This window comes from Acinonyx jubatus, chromosome B1 (genome assembly GCF_027475565.1).
Source record: "Acinonyx jubatus isolate Ajub_Pintada_27869175 chromosome B1, VMU_Ajub_asm_v1.0, whole genome shotgun sequence".
NCBI lineage: Eukaryota > Metazoa > Chordata > Mammalia > Carnivora > Felidae > Acinonyx > Acinonyx jubatus.
This window is the reverse complement of record NC_069382.1, coordinates 102629032-102646836: the sequence shown is the minus strand read 5'-3', so window position 1 is coordinate 102646836 and position 17805 is coordinate 102629032. Positions and strand designations below refer to the sequence as shown.

Here is a 17805-nt window from a genome sequence, read left to right as displayed (position 1 = left end):
CCTTACTTGGAAATTTGTGTCTTTTTCAAAATGAGGGCCTGGAATTCAATTAGATATGTTTTAGATAAAAAGGAAGGCATAAATCTAGAAATATTACTAAGAAAATATCAGTAGGAATGGTCTGAATGGTTAAACGTAAGGGAAAACATCAAAGATGATTTCAAAGGTTTAAACATGGCTAACACAAATTAAGATGGAATCCAAATAAGAAGTAGATACAAACTGAAATGAGAAGAGTAATTGTTTTTGTTAAGATTTTTTTTCAATGTTTATTTTTTGAGAGAGAGAGACAGAGCACAAGCAGGGGAGGGGCAGAGAGAGGGGGAGACACAGAATCTGAAGCAGGCTCCAGGCTCTGAGCTGTCAGCACTGAGCCCTACGTGGGACTCGAAACCACAAGCTGGAGATAATGAACCAGAGCTGGAGTCAGACGCTTAACTGACTGAGCCACCCAGGCGCCCCAAAGAGTGATTGTTTTTATTTCATCATACTCAAACGTATTTCTTATTGGGTCAATCAGTTCTTACTCAGCCAGCCAATCAGTAATGCCCCCTGAGCACTCATATTCAGAACACCACAGGAAGGAAGCTTGGTGGGAGAGGTGGAGGGAAGTGTAACTCAGAGTAAAATAAAATGTAGAGCTTGGGTGATCTTAGCTCTAATTCCGCCCCCCCCCCGCTTTTTTTTGGGGGTACACGGAGAATAGATGTAGGAAGGTGACAGGTGATAAGAAGCTTATGGACTCACTCACGTATTAGATCCCAAAGGTGTCCTGGCAAATTTCACCCATGTAATGGATCTTTAAACTGTGGTCTTTATTTGGAAAAGCCAATCCCCATAAACACAGAGGGTCCTTCCCAAGGGAAGTTCACTGTGATCTTCCATGCAGGGACCTGCTGGATGCTTCTCATTTGAAAGGCTCTTGAGAATTGGTGAAGAGAAGTAGGAAGTAGGCTAGGGTCCATCAACATACTCACCCATGAAGTCAGGGGCCAGGTTTCACATCTCTCTGGCTTTGGGTCTGTATGACCTAGTGTATAAGAGTATGTGCTTAGGAATCAGATTTGGAGTCAAAGCCCAATTTCTCTATTATCAGAATTGTGATTTGGAAAGCCATTTAATCCCTCTGGAATTTATTGCCCATCTATAAAGATGAAAGTAATAACCCTATATCAAAGATCAGTGTTAAATGCTTTGTTCATGTATGTGACACACTAAATACATGGTAGCTACTCTATTATTCAAGGAGGTCTAATGGAAAGAATAGTGATTATCCTAGTTGCTTATAAGGCCTGGGTAGTGTCAGAAGGTCTCAATACAGATTCCATATACTACACAAATGGCACGCATCTTTAAGCCTTCTCAAACCCTTCCATATCCACTAATATGTTTTTCTCACAACAAACTTGTGAATGAGTCAGTGTGTTCATTATTACTCCTATTTTGCAGATGGACAGAAAGGACCTTCAGAAATGGGCAAAAACTAGTTTCAATCACAAAACAAGGTCACAGAGCCTGAACTGGAACCCAGGGCTGCTCACTCCCGTCAGAGCCTGATGGGAAAAAGCCTGCTGCCACTTTTCTTGCAAAAATACCCTTCCACTTATGTAGTGAACACAGTGCAGAAAAAGCTAATTCTCTAGTCACATCAAAGAGCTGCTTGTTGAACTCTTGACTTTTGGCAAGCCGTGCATCATTTCTTAGCCTCAGCAACTCCTTGACATTCTTTCTACTTTAACTTTCATTTTTTCAAGGCATTTTAAAATTTACTTTTAGCATTCTTAAATAGTAGGAATTATTTTATTTTTTTTCTAAAAAAAGTATGTGGTTATGTTTCCATTAAATGCACATTACCCATCCAAGTACTTACTCAAATCAGATTATTGGTTTGGATATATGTCGTATGTTATATTGGGGGTGGGTATAGGGACGTGTGTTAGTTAACATGAGGAAAATACAAGTAAAATTTAATCTCAAAGATTTGAGATATATCATTGTACTTTAAATACTCTGATTTTAAATATAAAATATGTTTTTTTTCAACTTTGTACACCAAGTTAATTGGTCCATTATTTAATAACTTTTGTACTTGCTTGGGAGCCTTAAGTAATTTTGTTTACCTCTTAGGACCTTGTGGCAGCTAGGAGAGAGGATGGAAAATGTAGGAGAGGGGGTCACAAGTTTAAGACTGCAATTTCCGAATCCATCTCCCATGAAGGAAATCAGGATCCCAAATAGCTCTACCTTGCAACTTGTCCACAGTTGCATGGCTAGAGGGAAACTATAGAAAATTCCTCACACTTCATCTGATAGTCTTCAACCATCTCAGACAGACTACTTCAGTCATCATTTCCCTCGTAGAAGCAAGATGACTTTGTTAGAAGAAAAGTTGAAATTTTCCCTCACATTGCTCCCCCTGGAATTTTTGAGGGTTAAGTCCTAGAGTGCTCTGCCAGCCACCAAGGGAGCCATACTTGGGGGTGAGGGGTAGGACCATTCTGAATTCTGAGGTCATACATTCAATTTTACTTTGATTTAAGATCCAATTTTGACATTATAAGATAGATGACATTTTGACCCTATGTATTTCTATTCAAAGGATTTTAGGGTATGTTTGTTCATCAGTAAGTAAAGCTGAGATGTATTGACTACAGAGTTACTGGTAACACAGAATCTATTATTTTTATGACAAGGCAAGCAGTATATTTTCCCTAGGAGTGAGGAATTAATTACATCACTGAGATGTCTATCCCATCCCCACATCAAGGCATTAGAGGAAATCAGTTCCCTTAAATCATCACTATCCTTCCTTTTCACTTCACAGACCAATCATGGAGGTTTGGATCCTAAATTTAACTTTGGAAGTTTGCTGCAAGTTCCAAAAATTTCCTAAATAGGTTTCAAATGCTAGCACTTTGTGGGCTTAGGAATGAAGAATTAAAAGAAAAGTGATGATTACTGTTATAATAAAAACCTGGCACAAAATGAAAAAGGTTCTTTCTCTTTCTCTCTCTCTGTCTTCCCACTTGCAAAGGGGGAAGTCCGTGAGTTTTTCTGATAATCTCAAAGCAGTTTAATGGCATGGGCAATGGGCTTTTTCAGAATATCACTATAAGTAATTATTTCAATTCAAGGATCATCTTTTAAACTTATACTGGGACAAATCTGGTACAAAGAAACATGGGAGATACAGAAGAAACATGACCCACAGGCCCTCTCTAGTTGTCTGTGACTGCCATGCTGCCCAGCCATTTTTTCCTAGTTCCTCCTCCTTTACCAACTTCTGTATGTTGGAGTCTCTAAGGCTCTATCCACTTTAGAGGAACCTTTTGTCTTCTCTCTCTACACTCTCTCTCTGGGTGTAGTGGGCTGAATGGTAGTCCGTGAAGAGATGTGTCCACACCCTAATCCTCAGAACTTGTGAATGTTAGTGAATGTTACCTTACTTAGGAGAAGGGGTCTTTGCAGATGTAATTAAGTTAAGAAACTTTAGACAAAGAGATCATCCTAGATTATTCAGGTAGATCATAAATCTAATGGTAAGTGTCCTCATAAGAGACACACAGGGGAGAATTGAGACGGAAGAGGAGGAAGCAGTGTGACAAAAGAGGTAGAGCTTGGAGTGATATGGTCACACAAGGCCACAAGTCAAGGTTTGGTGACAGCCACCAGAAGCTAAAAGAGCAAAAAATTTTCTCACCTAGAGTCTCCAGAGAGAGTGCAGCTCCTATAGACACCTTAATTTTGGACCTCTGGCCTCCAGACTGTGAGAGAATACATTTCTGTTTTATTAAGCCGCCAGTTTATAGTCATTTGTTACAGCATCCACAGGAAGCTAATATAGTAGGTGATCCCATCTAATCTCTCATCTTCTAATTCCATCTCTAGACTTAAATTTTCAAGCCTGACCTCTCCTCAGAGTGCCACACCCCATATACATCTAACTGCCTACTGGATGTCTCCACTTGGATACCTAAGAGATATCTCAAACTTAATATGGCAAAGGGAACTCTTGATTTCCAACCTTTACATTGGCAAATCTACTTCCAAGTCTTCTGCATCAATAAATGGCATTGCTATCTCAGGTTTAGGGCTTAGCTCCAACTACTTCATATCTCTGGCAAAGAACCTAAGCATCTTGCTTGATTCTTTTCTTCTTCTCAATACCTCCACCTAATTCCTAGATGAATCCTCTTGGCTACTACCTTAGTCCATCGTCTCAGACTCAAATTTCTGTTGTGGCCTTCTAATTTCTGCCCTGCCTCTACTCTTGTCTCTCTCCACCACAGCCAGCATGAATATCCTACAGTGGAACTCATTCTATTACTCTCTGCCTAGGATGTTTTGATAGCTTTCTATTACACTTAGAATATTTATCAAAATTTATTACTTTGGACTACAACAATGGTTCTCAACTGGAGGCTTTTTTGCTTACCATTTGGTAATTTCCAGGGACATTTTTTTGGTTATCACTAGGGAGAGACTACTGGCCCACAGTGTGTAGAGCCCAGGAATACTGCCAAATATCCTACACTGCACTGAACTCCCCACAGCAAAGAATTATCTGGCCCCAAATGTCAATGGTGCTAACGTTGAGAAACCCTACAGAATCCACACAAGCTGATTGATATTTGCCTTCTGTTGACTCATTTCCTTCTAATCTTCCTCAAATATGCCAAGCTTGTCCACATCTCAGAGCTCTCGAATATACTTTGGGTTGAGACTACATTCCTAGATCTTTGTATCTCTGTATCTTCAGTATTCAGGTATGAGCTCAAATATTACCTCCTCAGAGAGGCATTCCCCATCTAATGTGGCCTCCACCATCTTACCCCCAGTTTCTCTGTCACATTAGCCTACTTTTACCTTCTATATTGATCTTATTAGCACTTTAATTTAATTATGTCATTGTATGTGCGTTGTTGGCTTCTGTGCTCTAAGCTTATATGACCCTGTAAGGTCTTTCAAGATCCTTGCTATCTGTCTGCACCTGCAGCAGTACCAGGCACAGAGTAAGTGCTCAGTGAGTATTGGTCAAATAACTGGCATACAAATGGAAAGCAACAGAGGATAATTACATAACTTATAAAAGGCTTGGTGCTAAAAGTGATGTAGTGAATCACCAGGAAGGAGGGTTTATTTCTAGCCCTTGTTAATTTCTAGTATATGGCTCTTTGGATGTTATGATGACTTACCTCCACTGACAGAATGAGTAGTTAGGATGTTCAGCCTAACTTGTTTATAGAAAAGATGTAATTTTACTGTTGGCTCTATTATTCTGAAGGTGAAACAGGCTTTCAGGTAGTAGATGGCTGATAACCAGTTGTCAATATGGTTGTGGATTTTGAAGCATTCACATAGAAGTAACAGATGAATTCCCTGAGAGCAGAGAAATCCACTGAGGGATTGCTTTTGGAGAGAAAAACCAAGGATTTGCTCTAAAAGAACCTACTGTTAGGAACAGAGAAGAAAGAAGAGTTGTCAAAGGAAATAGAGAAAACTGGTGAGAAAAATAATAGGAAAACAAAACAAGACAAAGTCTCTGAAACCCCAGGTCATGGAGTGATAGAAGACAGACAATATATAAAGAAGCATTGATAACCCACCTAGAAGCATTTTCTCAGCTCCTTCTCGAACCTCTGCCAGGTTCAGCCTGCTTGCCTCCACTCCAGCCTCCACTCCAGCCTCCACTATGTCCATCAGGGTGACCCAGAAGTCCTACACAGTGTCCACCTCCAGCCCCTCGGCCTTGAGCAGCAACTCCTACATGAGCGCACCTGGTGCCTGCATCAGCTCCTCCACTTTCTTCCAGCAGCAGCTTCCTGGGTGGCCCAGGCACCAACATGAGTGTGGTCAGGGACTATGGCAGGGCCAGAGGTATATGGGGCATTACAGCTGTCTCAGTGAACCAGAGCTGGATGTGGACCCCAACATCCAGGCTGGGCACACCCAGGAGAGGGAGCAGATCAAAACTCTCAGCAACAAGTTTGCCTCTTTCCCTGACAAGTTGTGGCATGTGGAACAGCAGAACAAATTTCTGGAGACCAAGTAGAGCCTTCTATAGCAGCAAAAAACAACTTGGAGCAACATGGACACCATGTTTGAGAGCTACATCAACAACCTTCTGCAACAGCTGGACACACTGGGCCAAGGAAGCTGAAGTTGGAGGTGGAGCTTGGCAACATGTGGGGCTGGTGGAGGACTTTGAGAATAAATATGTGGAGGAGATCAAAGAGCATGCAGTCATGGAGAATGAATTTGTCCTTATCAAGAAGGATGCAGATGAAACTTACATGAACATGGTAGACCTGGAGTCCCACCTGGAAGGGCTGATGGAAGAGATTAGCTTCTTAAGGCATCTATGTGAAAAGATCTGTGAGCTGCAGTTCCAGAACTCTGACACATCCATGGTCCTGTCCATGCACAACAGCTGTGCCCTGGACCTGGACAGCATCATCACTGAGGTCAAAGCCCAGTATGAGGACATCACCAGCTGCAAGCAGGCTGAGGCCGAGACCATGAGGCCGAGACAACATCAAGTACAAGGAGATGTAGACATTGGCTGGGAAGCCAGGCGATGACCCCTGTAGCATAAAGAGGGAGATTCCTGAGATGAACCAGAATATCAGCCAACTCCTGGCTGAGATCGAGGGCCACAAAGGCTAGCGGGCTTCCCTGGAGGCTACCATTGCTAGTGTTGAGAAGAGCAGGGAGGCTGTTAAGGATGCCAATGCCAAGCTGGCTGAAGTGGAGCAAACCAAGAAGAACATACACGGCAGTTACATGAGTGCCAGGAGCTCATTAATGTCAGGCTGTCCCTGGACATTGAAATCGCCACCTACTGCATGCTGTTGGAGGACAAGGAGAGCCAGCTAGAGTCTGGGATGCAGAACCTGAGTATCCATACTAAGATCACCAGCAGCTACTCAGGTAGCCTGGGCTTGGCCTACAGGAGCCTCATGAGCCCTGGCCTCAACTATGGCCTGAGCTCCTTCCAGTCCAGCTTCAGCTCTGGCAGGGGCTCCAGTCCCTTCAGCCGTGTCAGCTCCTCTGAGGCTGTGGTTGTGAAGAAGGTTGAGGCCCTTGATGGGAAAATCCAAGTGGTCTGATGTCCTGTCCAAGTGAACAACCACTGTGGTCCGTTCCAGCTCCTTTGGCTGCTATAGAGCCTTAGGGGAAGGAGCTGTGCAGGGGAGTGTCAGGAACAGGAGACCCACTTAAGGCTCAGCCCCAGTCCTCAGCCCACCCTTAGGGGGAGTCTACTGCCCTGGGTACCCCCTCTTGCCCATGCCCCCAACTAAAAGCTAATTCAAGTATCTTTTCCCAAATAAAGTCTCAGATGGCTCTGCCAATTCCCCCAAAAGATAAAAAAATAAAATAAAATAAAAAATAAAATAAAAGAAGCACTACTGATGCATTTGTGGAACTTTGTGCTTTTGTGTTATGGGTACATGTTCCTTCCATTAATCATGTAATGAAAGTAATAAAAATATTCAGTTCTTACTTTCTAAAAATGTTAACTCTGCTATGATATTCCCATGATTGTAAAGGGTTTGGGGATAATCTTCACACCCCTAGTTTTTCTAATATCTATTTGACTTATTAAGAAAAAGTCTGATAATTTCTAATAGCTGCAAAGTGTTGGCAATAGAAGTTATTCTGTTCCCTTTTACCCTTTGTTGAGTGGTTGAGATATCATCTAGGGAGATTGGCAAAATTAAGAACTGGCAAAAGCTTCCATATGCCCCAAACTGATTCAGTCCTGTTTCCATGTTTGGAAATGGTTTCTTGAGCTTATCCACACTTTGCTGGCAGGTCATATCTTTGCAGAACGACAGGCACTTTTCTTTCTACCACCCACTAGCCATGATCCTGGCTTTGGGGAATGCAAACCATTGTGATGTCCAGAATCTGAGGGCAAATAAACCATGGACCAAGTGAAATTGTGGGTACAGCCATTGTGTAAGAACTAACTATATTGCAACCACACATCACTGAGCTTGTCTTATAGAGATGTGTTTTGTCCCATCATATGAAGAGAGAAGTGAAGGAGAGGACATTTTTGAAACATGGGTGTAGATGAGATTTAAACATATCTAAGAATGAACTCAATTACTGCATTTGAAAGGAGAAAGGAGAACTTCTATAACACTTTTAGTGAGAGAGTACATTGTTGTGTCCAAAGTCAGATACTTTGTACGAGGCGTCCTGGGCAGATACCTATCCTGTTAGATCATTACAGTGAGTATGCAGACAGTACTTTATGTCCTACTTAAGTTCATCTAGGAAGAACTAAACTTTAATCCTATCTACAATTTCAGAGGTGGATTATTTCAGTTTAATGGTATATTCACACAGGCCACCAGAATCAGAAATCATTTTGCCTGACTTACTGATCTATGTTATCAGTAACTGCTATGTCAATATTTAATATAACTTCAACAATAAGAAAAACACAATGACTTTGGGATTTTCATGTATTTAGATCTGGTGCCAACAATTTTTTTTAAGTTTTATACCTTTAACTTCTTAAAAAATATTAGATTTTACTTATTCCTTCTGTCGATTAATCAAAAACACAGGGAAATGAGGATCAACTAGCTTGTTAAAATTAGTATTAAATGTTGTTAAGATTCATTCCATTGTCTGTCAGACCTTCATCATAGGGTTGTCTCTCCTGATCTTCTGAACTAACAACTTGCGTTAAGTTTTTTGCATATAGTTCTGGAAAACTTGTATTCATCTTTAAATACTAGCTGTAGGAAAACTCAGTAGTTTAGAGGCCAAAGCTGTCCTGGATACATCCTGTCCTTGAAATGTGACTATTTCTAATCAAGTCCTGTCCAGGCAATCCATGGCTTTCACTGAGTTGGGATTGTAGACTAGTGGGATGTGGTTGGGCTGTGCATAAAAGGAGGATCACCTGTAAAGACCATTCCCCAGTCTTTGGCTCCACTCAACCTAATTCTAGAACATGGAGCTGATGCCAAGGGAAGTTTTAGAGATTGAGAGATAAACCAGAGATAAGGGAGAAAACATTGCCTGAGGAAACCTTCAGATTTTATATATTAGGGTACAATTCTTATTCTTTCTCCATCTTTCTCTTTCTCTGTCTCTCTCTCTTCCTTTCTCCTTCATTCCCATCAGATTTTTTCATTAATTGTAGGTAGTTCAAAATGGAGAAGATCCATGATAGCCATTCATCTATTCATTCAATGAATAGTAACTACTCTCTGTTAGACACTGTGCTAGAGATACTGATGTTCTTACAAATAAGAAAATCCCTGCCTTCAAGGGACTCATAATCCAAAAGGCATCACAGATGAGAACAATAACCTTTATGGCAAAATGCATAATGTGTCCCAGGTATTAGCTGGGACCTCCTGGCCCTTTGAGATTAGCAGCACAAAACTCCCATTTCATGTCTCTCTGAAGTCCAAAGCATGTCCCCAGGATTCTTGTTACATTCTCCGTCAGCTTTGCTCTGATTTCCTGCTGTCTGATATTCTCTGTCTCTTGCAGCTGTTCTTTTATTTCTGTTCTGACACAGACCCAAGGTTGGGACACAACTCTTTCTCTTCTGTTCCCTCCCACACCCTGGTCTGTCTCTCCTCCTCCCACACAAAGCAATCATGAAAACAAGGTTACTATACTGACTCTGTGTTTCAGAATTTGAACTGAGAGTTTTGGGGTCATGGGAGAGCACAGCAGTAAACTTCAAATGACGCAGAGCACATTCCTGCTTTAGGTCTATCTGGTACCCATCACCAGGGCTTTCTCATTGTCTGCTTCCCTCACAGAGCACTCCCATGTCTGCCAGTCTTCTCTTCTGCCTCCTGATTCTCTTCCTCATGTCATCTTTCCTGCTTCTCCCCCACACTCCAGTTCTGGGCTATTCTTGCTCTCTGTTGTTCAGAGTATGCCTTTCCTTTTCATGCACCCCCAAACTCAAGTGCAGGCCCATCTTGTTCATACCTAAATCCTTCCTGGTGTTCAGGCAAGGGGCCTTTCATGTTCTAGAATCCACTTTCTATTTGCCATATAGAAGGCAGTGTGGCTGCATAATATTTTCTCCCTTCCTTTATCTGTACTGAATGATTTATATACTCATTCAACAATATTTGCCAAACGTCCGCTATGTGTCAGGTACCGCTGTGGGTGCTGAGATTAAAACTGTGTACAAAACAGGCATAGGTCCTGTCCTCATGGATTTACATTCCAGGAAGAATGTCCAAGATGCAAAGAAGAAATAGAAAGGCCCTACCTCATTCTTGGATGGGATTGCACATCATGGATATTTAAGTCTGACAGGACAAGCAGGATTAATCTAGGTCAATCAGAGGATAGAATTTCAGACAGAGGGACTCAATGACAAAAGTTGGCTATGAAGTTCTTCACTGTTCATTCGGGCTGCTAGAATGAAAGGGGAGGCAGAAAATGTGGTTTATTTCCATCATCTTTCCCTCTAGCTCCCACACTTCAGTACTCAAGCAATACCTTTTGGGCAGAATTGAGGAATGAGCTCTCTAATGAGAAAGAAAAGGAAGAGTGTCCCATCCTTTTCAGTTTCTGGGTGGAGTCCCAAGGTTTGAGAGGCTTGTTTGAACTGGTTCCTCTTTCCCAGAGTCTGGACTCTGGAACATAGCTCCCTCCTTACCCAGGTAGATCCTAGGGAAGGAACTTCTCTACAGTCTCATCTGGAGAATGGAAGTCAGGGTATGGCTGGAGGGTTTGGTCATAATCATAAAGAGCCTGTGGGATATGGGGGGCACCTGGGTGGCTTAGCTGGTTAAGCACCCAGCTTTTGATTTTGGCTCAGGTCATGATCCCAAGGTCCTGAGATGGAGTTCTACATTGGGCTCCACCCTGAGAGCATGAAGCCTGCTTTGGATTCTCTTTCCCTCTCTCTCTCTCTCTCTCTGCCCCTCCTCCACTTATGCTCTCTTTCTCTCTCCCTCTCTCTCAAAAATAAATAAATAAATAAATAAATAAATAAATAAATAAATAAAAGCTGTGGGATTTGGAATTGGGTCCCAGGGCTGCTGCTAGTTCATATGGAACATTTATGCAAAACTAAAACCAACAAACAAAATTCCCATTTCTTTTTCTGGGGTGATGCAACCCATAGCCAGGGTGCAGGCCTTGTGAAGTGAAAGGTCCCCTCCACCAGTTTCCCTTGTTCATGGTGCAGCCTGAACAAATGGTGATCCACTGTGTCCCAGGTTCTAAATTCTATACATGTAGGTTGAATAGATTGATGAGGTTCTTATGGCACCCGAATTCACTGATGTACTCAGATTGTTGGTCTTTCCTCACAAGGCTCTGAATGATTAGCTAACAAAATGGTAGTGTTTAAGGAATCGTACATCATGATAGGCACATCTTTTCCCTCCTTCTTATTTAATTACTTAAAAATAACAGTAATAATGGTTAACCTTCACTGAGCATACTTGACATGTTCCAGGCACCGCACTAAGTAGTTTATAGAGATTACCTCAATGAATTCTTAATAGCAGTTCTGTAACTTACATATCATTAATATTTGAGAAGACAGAGACTTGGATGATTGAACTCAGCTAGTAAGTGGGTTTTAACTTAGAGCCCGTTTTAACTCCCACTTTATACTGCCTGTTTTGTTTTCTTTTCTTTCCCTACTTTCTTCCTTTTTCTTCCCTCCCTCCCTTTCTGTCTCCCTCCCTCCCTCTCTCTCTCTCTCTGTCTCTCCCCATGGGAACAAAACCTTACAGAGGAGTCGTGTAAATAAGGTATTCATTGAGCTTCCCGATAACTCTACAGTTGACCTCTTAGTTCTGACAGTCCTTGAGACTGGACTTTCCAAACAAATAGCTTCCCTTTGTTGTTTGGGGTATGCCTAAGAGGCGGGATTCTGAATATCCTGGCTTCAGGTTTCCAAACCAGCAGGTCATGCCCAGAGCCTAATCCTTGCTGGATGGTAACACATGTCAGCACACAAGAAAACAAAGCTCCACTTGGTTATTGGCGGGAGGCTCTGTGGCTTTTCTGGCCAGCCCAAGTGAAAGCACAATGGAGAAGCCCCCATCCATGGTCATTTTTAGAGAATTATTTGCCATCTGGGTAAAAGAGATATAGAATAGTACTTGATAGTTTCTCTACAAAGAGGCTCCATGTTTTCCCTATGATTTTGGCACACACCTCTGGATAATTCCCTTAGGTATCAGGCATCTCCTCAAAAACTAATAGGATACACAGCATTTTAACTAAAGTCTGTAGTTAAAAACTGGGCCAGTAGGTGGTATTCCTGTTGACTTGGCTTGAAAACTTTTATACCCTAAAAAAAAAAAATGTAGTGTCTACTTGAAACATAAATCTGTTCATGCACCTTTAACCTTTGTTAGAGAATGTGATGTAGTGAAGATACATAGCTAATCCATAAAATGTCTAATTTTGGTGAAAAATGTGCAACATCCAATATATTAACTTCCAAATAAGATAACCTAGTGCTCTTGGTTATTGGTTTCCAAAGACTCGTTGAACATTTCCTTGTTTGGCTTTGGAGGAATTTGCTCTGGGAATTCAGCCTGGCCCTTGACTCACTGAAAGACTACAGACTTAGAACAGAGCAAGCAGGCTGAGAAGCCAACTAGTGAAAATGAAAGCAAGAGGTCCTGGGCCCCAGGCTTAGTGTGTGTTCTTTAAAGAAGGAAGAACTCCTGCAGGGTCAGGAGAATGTCACTGGCAACCCTGGAGCTTGCTAATGCCAATCAGACATCATGTGTTCCAGACAGATCAACAAAGTACAGAGGCAAAATGTTTCATGGGATCTGGTGTAGCAGTGTTGTGGCTTCACGGAGATCTTCTCCCCTAAAGGTTATTATTATTTTACCATTAGCCATTTAACCATTTTACCTGATGTTGACATACCTAACTCAGTAAGGAAAGTGAGTGACAGATCTTTCAGACTGAAGCCCAGGCTTTAGAAGGTCACAGCTAAGAAAGCTTTCACATCCACGTCCAGTCCCCTTTAGTAAGATTTCTAACCACGATATAGGGCTGGAGCATGCCAAGAATGGGACCAGATATGCATGCATTTGCTGAGGTAAAAGAACAGTGTCTTCTTCTTAGCTGGCGTTGGAGTCAGGGAGTGGCGGGGTCTTACTTTTGAAAACCATGGAATATATATTGATTAAAATGTGTAACATTACTGGGTTTATTTTGTCCTCACCTCTTGAGAACTTTTGCAGAAACAAGATTGGAGTGATTTTGAACACTACTGCATTTTTCACCTGAGGATTCCTAAGACCTCTGAACTCTGAGAAAAACATCAGAGGTCCTGAATCTAACTCTTAAGTATTATGAAATCCTGTACGGCACAAACTTTAAAGTGAGAGGCGCGAGAAGACCTCTGTTCTGATTATACCTTAGCCGCTGTCCAGTTGAGAGACTCTAGTAACCTTTCCATGACTGTCAGTTGACCTTAAGGGCCCCTTGAAGCTCTTAAGCTCTATGCTAATATAAATAAGCACAGCACTCTGTCTGATAGGTTAGCACAGTTTTAGTATCTCCTGCACCACACAGGTAAATTTTAGACCAAGGTCACAATGTAGTCTTATCCTCTAAAACATTTTTCTGTTATATTAAAGTGAACTGTAAGTCCCTGAAATGCTGGATAGATATCTCATTGCACTTTCTAAACGTTCTAGATGGCTTCAAAAATGCATCTGACGCTAAAGATGTATTGTTTTTCAAACTACTTACATGTGTGGTGTTTAAAATGGAAAATGCAGTTGTAAGTTGTAATACAGTATTTCTCTCCAGATCGTAATAGAAGGTTTATATGATCAATTAACAGTGCTTTCACTGCCCTCTGCTGCCTGGATTTGGAAAGCTTAGCCTTACATCTGACTGGGAAAGGCCAACTTTTCATTTATGGTCATTGTTATTAATGCTCGCTGGCATATTCCAAGTGTAACGCTATCTGACTTGGAAAATTTCAACAATGAAGTAGCCAATGGCCTGAAACCAAATAAGCACTATGTTCTTGTGAGTCAGGATTTTCTAAAGTCTTCTGGGGTTTTATTAAGTCCTGAGTGTTCTTTCTATAAGATCATTAATATATACAGAAATAGCTGTTTATTTGGAAGTTGATTACAGAGTTTATTTTTTTAATACTTTATTTTTTTTAAGATTTTTATTTTTAAGTAATCTCTACACTCAGCCTGGAGCTTGAATCCACAATCCCAGGATCAACCCTGAGCATCACATTCTCCACCTACTGAGCCAACCAGGTGCCCCCATACCTGTTATTCTTTAAAACATTAAAAATTAATACAAATGGCAACAGAACAGATGAGAACCTTGCTTTTTTTAGGATGTGGAGTGAAGTTTAATAGAATTGCTTTGTGGGAATATTTTATTATTTGCATTTAAAAATCAGGTGCTTAACATAAGGAAAAGATTGGGTGCTTTCATAGTTTCAATTATAGTTTCATCTACTTTTAATTAACAACATTAAGTGCCATGTATGTCTGTTCCCTAGGGCTTCTGTTTAATAATAAACACAAAAATGAATAACTTATATTCATCACCCTTCCTGCAGATGTGCTTGATATTTGTATCCATTACTCATCTAGCAAAAGCTTTACCTGAAATCTATTTTACCTCTGACTTATAAATTATCAACAGCTTTTATTTGCTTAACAACTTGTCAAGTGCCTACCACATAACAGGCACAAACTTATAGATGGATATAAACTGCGCTTCTGATTTAAGGTGCTCACAATTTAGTGGGAGCAAAATAGGAATAGACACACCTTATTGAGAAACTTTTGAATATTGGGCTTCCATTTGTGCCAATCAGGAGTCCCAGTAGTCCGATTGTTTCTGATCGGGACCTATGACACAGTTGCTAGTGACTAATTCTGTTTGTAGTGCTCCTCAGTACTCACTAACAAAAACAGGATTGGGTTTTGCAAATCTCTCTCTCTCTTTCTCTCTCTCTCTCTCTCTCTCTCTCTTTCTCTCTCTCTTTTTACTATATACCTTTAAAAATTTTGATACTCCCTTAGACAAGATGTATGTATCTACCCTAACCACCCCCTTTCCTCCCCAATCACAAATGTGTTTGCAAACATTAGAAAGATAAATATACTTCCAAGTGCAGATAACTTTATTTTATCGTTGTAACTGGAGGGTTGGTAATAGAAAACTGGTTCTGCTATATCCAGTTATTGCCAAAGCAGAGAGCTACAGACCCAACACTCCAGAACCAAGGTGGGTATTTTTTTTTTTTTGGTGAATGATTCTGACATTTAACTGGCTAGGAGTCAATAATCCTTTTTAGTAGGTTAGTTTATTTGGTTACCAAGAATATGTTTTGAAAACACAGGAATACAGAAAGAGCTTTGCTTGAAGTCCTCAAATGCCACGTAAGGAACACGTAGGAAGTGATTGTTCAAAGTTAAATGCTTGGATAAAGTTTTTCATTTTGTTATGATTAAGGTAGGCATTTAGTTATATTTGCTTCAAGAGTTTTCTAGGGTTAAGTCATTGAAGTCATTCTGCATGGTGTGCAACTTGGAATGTAGCAGGATTCTCGCCCAGAAAGTCGTGGCACTGAGGTTTTTCTTTCCAGGAAGCAACTTCATTCCTACCAGCACCACTCAGTTGGGTTCATACCCAAAGATCTGAGCCCCGAATGCCACATGGTGCATGGTGTAGTTTTCAATGTATTTTTTACTTCTTTGTCTCCCACATATGGTAACACACAAGTATGCAGTCTGATTAAGTGGTCTCATGTTACAAGGTCATGAGGGATGTTGTCATGTATGTGTATAGCTAGGTTGCCTTGAGGCTTCTTTTTCTTTCCTTAGGGAGGGGACCCTACCGCAGGCACTTTGATAATCTTTCCATATATATAAGTCCTGAATGGAAACCTTAAACTTCTTGAGAACCTTAGCCAAGCACAACCTGTCTTCAGTGGTCACCTCCATGTGGAAGCAGAGTGACCTTATATTTGGACAACTTCTTTTGGTCTCCTCCGTGCTATGGCTAATATGGTTCTTCAGCTAGTTGCATCATAGGAATGAACATGGCAGGGAGTGTAACATCCAATTACTGTCCATCAATACTTACCAAGAATGTGGTTGGTGGAAACCTGTCTACACTAGCAAATGTTTTAAGAAAAAGTTCCATAAATTGTTTTTTATTCAGTAAGCATGTTTTGAAATTTTGAGGGGCAATAAGTAATCATCCTCTTCTTCTTTTAATTTCTGAACAAATTAAGAAATAGACCAGAAGGGAGCACCTGGGTGGTTCAGTCAGTTAAGCTGATTTCGACTTCAGGTCAGGTCATGATCTCATGGTTCGTGAGTTCAAGTTCCGTGTTGGGCTCTGTGACTATAGCTCAGAGCCTGGAGCCTGCTTCACTTTCTGTATCTCCCTCCTCTCTGCCCCTACCTCGTTTGCACTCTCTCTCTCTCTCTCTCTGTCAAAAATAAATAAGCATTTAAAAAAGAAAAAAAGAAATAGAGCAGAGGGGCGTCTGGGTGGCTCAGTTGGTTAAGCGTTGGACTTTGCTCAGGTCATGATCTCATGGTTCGTGGGTTCAGGCCCCACATCAGGCTCTGTGCTGACAGCTGTCAGCTGGACCTGCTTCAGATTCTGTATCTCCCCCACTCCCTGCCCCTCCCCCACTCACACTCTGTCTCTCTCTCTCTCAAAAATAAATAAACATTAAAAAAGAAAAAAAAAAAAAAAAGAAATAGACCAGAGTTAGGTGGGTGGACCTAAAATAAATGAGCTTTAGTATTGGTAAAGCTGACTTGGAGAGTATGATTTGACCTATGACCACATCAATCTTCCTACAGGTTCCCTTCCTTTTGAAGGCATGTGCATATGCAGAGAAAACTGTTTTACCTAAAAGAGTAGTTGCTTTATAATTCCTTGTCAATAAATGAGTGAATGAACCAATCAATCACAAAGGTTCCTTGCGCTTTTTTTCTCAGAGGAATGTCAGTATAAATTCCAGGGTACACTGAATCTTTTCATTTGTTTTGAGTCCCATGACCATTTACCTCTTTGGGCCTGCCTCGCTGATAGCATAACACTCTGAGAGGTGGCAGAAAACCGTAGTGGGCTTTGGACTGAGCACTTTCTGGTTCCAGTGAGACCCATCAGTACCTTTTCCTGTTTCTCCTCCCCCTTCATCTTAAAATACAACATTTTGTTCTCTGATGTGAAGATGACTATGTCTGATTTCAGAGATTTGCTCTGTGCCTTAGGCCAGCGGTTTTGGCTCAAGTAGGATTAATTTAAACACCAGATGCTGTTTAGCAACTTTAATCAATCAACAGATACTTGTTATGGCCTTTTGTGCAGGAAGCAAAGAAAAAAGCAGAACAAACCCATGACTCTTAAGAATAGGGAGCCAGATCCTGCTGATGGTTATGCTATGCCAAAGTTTTTAAGACAGCAGAGGAGTAAAATGCCTATCTCAAAGGTCCCAAATGTTCTAGGCTTAGAATAACACTCACACATCCCACCTTCCTTTTAGAGGTTTTAACTACAAATTACCAATTTTACTCACAGTAAAGGTGGGCTAGACAATTTGACTTGGACCTGAGGCTAAACTAGCACTTCCTTTTAGGGAATGAACATTTATTAAGGCTATTTGGCATTTGGTGATGGGCCAACCTGACTCACCCATTCACAGCCAAGAAGGCTGGCAAGGAGAACAGAAGCCCAGCTTGGCCTACCTGGGGAAAATTTAGTTGCTTCCTAGATCTTGAAGCATAAGTGACCCCACCACCCATGAGCACAGCCAGT

At 41.2% G+C, this 17805-nt stretch overlaps 1 protein-coding gene and 1 pseudogene across 1 annotated transcript in view; both read left to right on the top strand.

Annotated features, from left to right (window-relative positions):
• Positions 1-17805, top strand: part of SYNPO2 (synaptopodin 2) — a 171046-nt gene that overhangs the window by 67122 nt on the left and 86119 nt on the right. The gene's annotated exons all lie outside the window — the stretch shown is intronic.
• Positions 686-16694, top strand: LOC113600447 (keratin, type II cytoskeletal 8-like; annotated as a pseudogene).